This window comes from Papio anubis, chromosome 5, assembly GCF_008728515.1.
Source record: "Papio anubis isolate 15944 chromosome 5, Panubis1.0, whole genome shotgun sequence".
Classification (NCBI taxonomy): domain Eukaryota; kingdom Metazoa; phylum Chordata; class Mammalia; order Primates; family Cercopithecidae; genus Papio; species Papio anubis.
Genome location: NC_044980.1, coordinates 89,484,277 through 89,492,109, shown reverse-complemented (window position 1 = coordinate 89,492,109; position 7,833 = coordinate 89,484,277). Strand labels below are relative to the sequence as shown.

General features: G+C 35.9%; 1 long non-coding RNA gene across 4 annotated transcripts in view; it reads right to left on the bottom strand.

Annotated features, from left to right (window-relative positions):
- Nucleotides 1-1,447: 1,447 nt before the first annotated feature.
- The window catches only part of LOC108586359, an 81,838-nt gene continuing 75,452 nt past the window's right edge, over nucleotides 1,448-7,833 (bottom strand). For all 4 annotated transcript variants that reach the window (XR_004183985.1, XR_004183986.1, XR_004183987.1 and 1 more), the window contains 2 exons: nucleotides 2,581-4,369; nucleotides 1,448-1,631 (listed from right to left, as the gene is read on the bottom strand). This is a non-coding gene — a long non-coding RNA (uncharacterized LOC108586359). The remainder of the gene's footprint in view (nucleotides 1,632-2,580; nucleotides 4,370-7,833) is intronic.

The window sequence follows — 7,833 nt, the reverse complement described above, 5'->3', positions numbered from 1 at the left end:
AGACTTTATGTTAAGTGAAATAAGCCAGCCAGGCACAGAAAGACGAACTTTGCATGTTCCTACTCATTTATGGGTGCTAAAAATTAAAACAGTTGAAGTTATGAAGATAGAGAGTAGAATGATGGTTACCAGAGGCTGGGAAGTGTAGTATGGAGGTGAGGGAAAGGTAGGCATGCTTAATGGTTAAAAAAAGTAGATAGAATAAGAGTATTGGATAGTACAATAGCGTGACCACAGTCAGCAATAATTTAGTGTACACTTAAAAATAACTAAAAGGGAATCTAACACAAATAAATGATAAATGCTTGAGGTGATGAATACCCCACTAACCCTGATGTGATGATTATGCACTGTATGCCTGTATCAAAATATCTCCTATACTCCATAAATACATACACCTACTGTACACTCATAAAAATTAAAAAATATATAAATAGTACTAAAGATGGTATGGTGTGGATCTGTGTTCCCACCAAAATCTCATGTCAAAATTGTAATTCCCAATGTTGGAGGTGATGCCAGGTGAGAGGTGACTGGATCATGGAGGTGGTCCTTCGTAAATGGTATAGCACCATCTCCTAGTGCTGTTCTTGTAATTCTGAGTGAGTTTCCATGAGATCTGGTCATTTAGAAGTGTATAGCACCTCCCCACCTCTCTTCTCCTCCTACTCTGGCCATGTAAGACATGCCTGCTTCCCCTTTGACTTCTGCCACGACTGTAAGTTTCCTGAGGCACCCCCACAGAAGCTGAGCAAAAATCATTATGCTTCCTGTACAGCCTGCAGAATCATGAGTCAATTAAACTTCTTTTCTTTATAAATTGCCCAGTCTCAGGTAGTTCTTTATAGCAGTCTGATATAATAGACTAATACACAAAATTAGTACTGAGGAGTAGGGCATTGCTATAAAGATACCTGAAAATGCAGAAGCAATGTTGGAACTGGGTAATGGGCAGAGGTTGGAAGAGTGTGGAGGGCTCAGAAGAAGACAGGAAGATGAGGGAAAGTTTGGAATGTCTGTGAACTCCAAATATCTGAGATAGGTCTCACTTAACTTAGAAAGTTTATTTTTCCAAGGTTAGGATGTGCGCCCATGACACAGCCTCAGAGGGTCCTGACAGCATGTTCCCAAGGTGGTTGGGGCACAGCTTGGTTTTATATATTTTAGGGAGACATGAGACATCAATCAATATATGTAAGATGTACATTGGTTCCATCCAAAAAGGTGGGACAACTCGAACAGGGGGAGGGATTTCAGGTCACAGGTAGGTGAGAGAGAAATGATTGCATTCTTTTGAGTATTAGCCTTTCCAAAGGAGAAAATCAGATATGTATTCATCTCAGTGAGCAGAAGGATAACTTTGAATAGAATGGGAGGTAGGTTTGCCCTAAGCAGTTTCCAGCTTGATTCTTCCCTTTAGCTTAGTGATTTTGGGGCCCCAATATTTATTTTCCTTTCACATTTCCCATCTTTTCTTTTTTAAAGTCTTTTGGAGAAAGCATTTTAGTAGAAAATGAATCTCTGGTCTCAGGTTTCATCTGATCTCTCATGGTTAGGATGGTTTATTCCTAGATGGGTAGATCCTGAGTTATTAGGAAAGCTCATTTTAGCAGGTTGTGAAGTCTCATATCCTATGAAGAGAAAATAGCGGGATGAAGGGAGAAAAACAATAACAAACAAAAGAACAATCCTGGAAAATCGATATAGACCACATTACTCTGAAGTCTATACATACATTAAGCAGGTATGAAAGTGGATTATGTATATAAATAGGTTGCTATTATTTTCTTCTGAAGTTTAAATTGTCTAGCTTCAGTTTGCAGGGCTTTAAGAAAGCACAGGTCAGTTTTCAGTGATTTCAAATTACGAAAAGTGAGGGAGAAAAAGGAAAAGAAAGAAGAAAAATTTGAAAACTTTATTTTGCAGACATATAGCCAGGAAAAATTAGAATTCAGTCCAAACTGTAGAAAATAATAAAAATTGAAAAATATTAGGCAAGACTAGAATCTAACAACAGGTGTTCTGGTGTTTTTGAAGCATAATTTTACTCTCTCCAGTTTCCCATTTTTACTAAAGACAAATCGTGGTAGGACCAATTTGCTTTATCATACTTGCCCAGATTATTTGTATAAAGTGCAGCAAGAATAATTATTTTTCACATAGGTTTTAAAATTGGCTTTGACAGAACTTTGCTCCAGAGACAGAATTTCAGATAAGACTTTTTAAAAGCCCAGCCCAGCCATGGATTTGTACCATCAAATACCTATGAGTTGGGTGAATTCCTCTCCTCTTGAGGTCCCAAGATAACTTGGGGTTCCTGGGCCTCTCAGAAAGTGACATTCTTTACCTACCACAGGTCAGGAACCCTGTACAGGGACTGTGTAGACAAGGTATGAGGCCAGTTTTCCCAAGGGGCTTTTATTGGCTCTAAAAGTCAAGTTTGATTCTTAAAAGAAAGGACACCATTCCAAAGCCTTGGTAAAATAACCAGTTTCTCCAATTGTGTCCTGTTACAAATAAAAACAGACTCTTATTGCACTTATGCAAATAACTATATAGCCATAAGTTAAGAATACTCACAAATAGTTTTCATATTCTGGAGAAATCAGGTAGAGAGAAACAAATATATTCCAGATTTTGTTCACAGAAACAATACTTATTTTTAGAAGCTGTCAATAGCCCAAAAGAAAAGTTTCATTGACTCTGAAAAACAAAACAAAGGATCAGCACTGTTTTAAGCAAAGAGTCAAAAAGATTACTTCTGTCTTCTTCTAGTTCAGCCTATGCAGTTAATTCCTGTTCTGCTTGATATTCATGAACATTTTGACTCTCCATGAGTCCTATAAGTTTTTCCCCAATTCTGATGTGACAATCTCCAGAGTTATCAGAAACCTGCACTCAAGAGCACTTGTTAGAGTTTTATAGCTGATTATAAAACCACCTTCTAAAGAGGACCAAAACAAGACAACAGTTGTCCATGGATGACAAAAATTTTTAGAGCAGCCATAGTCAAAGACACTATGGACAAGAAAATTTGTTACCTATGTGACACACAATAATTTAACATAATAATTATACACAATTATACACTTAGTGTATGTTATATCAGAATGTAAACTCATCTCAGTGTATGTAAACTCATATCAGAATTATAGGAGTTTCCTATAATTTTGGAACACATACCAGTAATATATTTATACAAATACAACCCAAAGAAAGCTAGACACCATTTCATGTTTGACAATGCTTCCTGTATAATTTTTATACCAAATAAGCCAAATACGTCATTTTTGGACTTTAGGGAATTTAATATCTTACAAATTAATTAGGTTAGAAAAAGACATAATTTATTATTTGATTTTTAAAAGTTTGTCAAATATCAAAGGTTTAAAACACTTGATATCACAAAATAAAATCACAGATCATTGTCAAATATGTAATTCATTTAACCAAAATGATAACTCAAGGATTTCAATAAAAGGCAAAACCTTTCATTCTTTGAGAGAGGCGGCTTATTTTTCTGAACAATAAGCCCTAATGAAAACAGCATGAAGACAATTAAATTTGTTTTACAAAATTTTATAATCTATAAAATTTTAATCTTGATCATAGGATGTAACTTCCATAAGCCTTTTATAACCTTTATTTATTTAATATAACCTTTATTAAATAAAACTTTATTAAGGAGTTGGTTAATGTTTTAAGAAAACCTTGTTAATCTGACATAGGAGCCCATATACTGATCTTTCATCAGGGTGCCTTTGACATTAATGGTTAATTTATAGAGAAACTGAACTTATTTTATCTTTCAAAATTGGCCATTACACTCTCACAATCCCGTCTCTTTCATCATTGTCCCTGGGACTTGAGGAGTTGAATAGCTTTAATTTCAGCCCTGTGTCTCAGGAATGCAGTTTATTTTGATTGGCATATTCTACTAGACCTGAAGATGATGCTTTAATTGCTGTCAGTGTTTAAGATTTAGCGGACTTGGTCTCCTTTTTAGACCCAGGATTTAAAGCCCTGTAACTCAATGTCACAAAGACTTTAAAAGCACGTACAGAAAGATACACAGATGTAATAACTGTAATTAAAAAATATTTTCATCTCAATTTTTTCTAAGCAAACCAAAACTTAATAATAATGGCATAGGACTTATTTTGATAAAATGTAAAATCTGTTAGGCCAGTTGCCAAAAGGCCAAAGAAAAGGCCTTCTGGAGTGCACAGAATATTATGTTGAAAGAAAACATTTCCTTTAGACCTTTAAGAAAACATTGTTAGCATCAGACCACAACAAACAGAACCTGAGGAAAAAAACTTAAATGCGCTGAAAATGAGTTGAAGAAGAGCGTTACATATTTCATGTCCTTTAAAAGGGGGAGAGAAAACCAAAAAAAGGTGAGATGCAATAAAAGTTGAACTTTGGATTTAAAAAATTAAAATCTCTTATAATTTATTAAGAGTAAATCAACCCCTTAAGAAAATTTCATTGTTCTAACCAATTCTTTAGTGTATAAGTGGTTTTTTCCACCAAACCCAATCTCTGGAAACACCATTATAATTACCCTTTAATTATAGGCAACTTGATCATATAAAAGTTTTTGGTTTCTTAAATACTATTATTGGGACTTACACAGACCATTCATCACATGCTTGGACTTTCTGGTTTGCCCTGAACATCCCTCTTTCTTAAACAACCAGTCATTTTATTCTAGGACTAAATTTACCATACAAGATTCCTTCTCATATAAAATTATTTCTGTTTAAGCTTTCTTACCAAAAAATACTCCTTTATTTCTATAACTTCCTTTATGTCTCTCTTATTTCTTGGTTCCTTTTACCTTGTGTATTAGTCTGTTTTCATACTGCTGATAAAGACATAGCAGAGACTGGGCAATTTACAAAAGAAAGAGGTTTAATTGGACTTACAGCTCCACCTGTCTGGGGAAGCTTCACAATTATGGCAGAAGGCAAGGAGGAGCAAGTCACATCTTACACGGATGGCAGCAGGCAAAGAGAGAGCTTGTGCAGGAAAACTCCCCCTTATAATAACCATCAGATCTCATGAGACTTTCTTACTATCACAAGAACAGCACAGGAAAGACCTGCCCCCACAGTTCAATTACCTCTCACCAGGTCCCTCCCACAACACCTGGGAATTCAAGATGAGATTTGGGTGGGGACACAGACAAACCATATCACCTCATTATATACATAACCTTTAAATAAGCTCTGAATTAGGGCCAGGCATGGTGGCTCATGCTTGTAATCCCAGCACTTTGGGAGGCTGAGGCAGGTGGATCACCTGAGGTCAGGAGTTTGAGACCAGCCTGGCCAACATGGTGAAACTTGTCTCTACTGAAAATACAAAAATTAGCCAGGCATAGCAGTGGGTGCCTGTAATTCCAGCTACTCAGAAGGCTGAGGAAGGAGAATTGCTTGAACCCAGGAGGTGGAGATTGTAGTGAGCCGTGATCATGCCACTGCACTCCAGCCTGGGTGACAGAGTCAGACTCCATCTCAAAAAAATAAAAAAAGAAAGCTTTGAATTAGACAAAACTTGTCCACCTTTCTTTTAAAAAGGACATACTTTTTTTTTTTTTTTGGAAGAATGTTTTCCTACAATATAGTCTTATTGGAAAATACTCAAGAAATCTAATATTTATTATTTAATTTAATATAACTTTAGATTCTAAATTATGCCAAGTTTGTCTACAAGTATTTATCTCATTACATTTACCTAAATGTTTTATTTTAATCACTTACCTATATTAGTTATGAAAACTATGATAATCATTATTTAAAGTTATAAAACTGCCATTGCAAAATTATAACTGAGACAGTGAAAAAGATCTGACCTAACTGACTCCATCTTGCTTCTAAGCTCCAAGTTGTCCTTGTTCATTCCTGTGTGTAGGCTCAACTAACTTTGGAACTTAGTTTATGATTTAGCTTTGAAACAAAGATGATAATAGCCCTTTCCCAAAACAAACCTCTTTCCTGTCTGTGGACTAGACTGCTTACTGCCACAGGTTAGAAGTTATGGTAATTTTACTAAATAATTCAAGATGTAGCTATTTTCATTAAACCAATATCAATGACTTATTTATTAAAAATTACAGAAACAAGACCATTTTGTTTGGGGTTGGATTTAGAGTTTTGTGACCCCTATGCCAAGTTTTGACACCTTATAGGGCTTGGCAGTATTTGTATGAAATTGCTTGATTAATAAATGCAAACAAAAATATATGCTGGCAATTCTTAAGACATTTCTAATATTACTTTACCAATAATTTTAAAGCTAGCTTATTTATTAAAGATTTTACTTAAGTCACATAAAGGTGAAAAAACATTTGACTAGTCTTTTCTTTTTTTCTGATAAAGTATTTGATATAAGTGCTTTTATTTTTCTTTAAGCCAACTAATTAGAGCTCTTTTATATATTTTTCAGTAGTGAACACATAAATACATAGATGTATTAGGCATCCTGATAGAAGTACATCTTATAGATTCATAAGACCTCCTTTTTTTTCCCCTGTCTTAGACTTGCAAACTTTTGATAACCTGTTTCATTGCCCTGGCAGTTGTCAGACAATCTGCATATTGAAGGAAACAACTCTTAGGTGAAAAATCAGAGACCAAAATTTACCTTTCAAGGTACAGAGAGAAAAAGTCTGGTGGTGCTAGAGGAAGATTAAAGATGGATGCCAAGGCCGGGTGTGGTGGCTCACGCCTGTAATCCCAGCACTTTGGGAGGCTGAGGCGGGCGGATCACAAGGTCAGGAGATTGGGACCACAGTAAAACCTCGTCTCTAGTAAAAATACAAAAAAATTAGCCGGGCACGGTGGCGGGCGCCTGTAGTCCCAGCTACTCAGGAGGCTGAGGCAGGAGAATGGCATGATCCCGGGAGGCGGAGCTTGCAGTGAGCCGAGATCACACCACTGCACTCCAGCCAGGGGGACAGAGCAAGACCCCTTCTCAAAAAAAAAAAAAAAAAAAAAAAAAAAAAGATGGATGCCAAATCAAACATAAAATTATAGCAATCTAGCATAGGATTGTATGAGACCAGTTTTATTTAGATAGGGACTACCTATTTTTTAACTGGGTCTCTGAGCTCTTGGCAGAGCCCACACTGAACGAATCCTGGGTCTCCGGAAAAGGAGAGTTATTATGAGGCTAGCAACATGATGCTTTTGCAGTGCACTTAATGTTTTTTCTTTAAACAAAGACATTTCTAAGTGTCTAAACCACACTCTTCCTTAAAACCTAGAGTAGCCTCTGTTGTGATAACTATTTTAGTTAAAAATCGGGTAACACAATACAAAAGCAAGCAGTTTAAGAGTTGAGATGAACTTGTCTGCTTACACTCTTAGGGTTCTATAATGAAAAATAGAGGTTTCTCTCCAAAAGGGAGTCTGATGACTCCTCCATTTTCTTTAAGGAACCCCAGGCTATTACAAACTATTTTAGCTCCCCCATGCAGCAGAGGGTGCAAGAGAAAGGAGAGACAGCAGAAGTAAATGAAGAAAACAGAATTCAGTCAACTGACAAGAAAAAATTCTTTTACTCAAAACACACACACACACACACACACACAAAGTCTTTTGGAGAGAAAAAAACAAAAACAAAAACATAAAAGCCTTTTAAATACAAACACACATATACATTCACACACACATCTTGGATGTTAGCTTTTAATTAAGAAGACTTTTAACTATTGAGCTCCTTTAAAAAATCTTTTTAAATCTCATTATCATATTTCAGCTAGGGAAAATTGCTGCTATTTCGGAAGTACTGCGTATCAAAGCAGAAAGGGCTTGATTTAGGAAC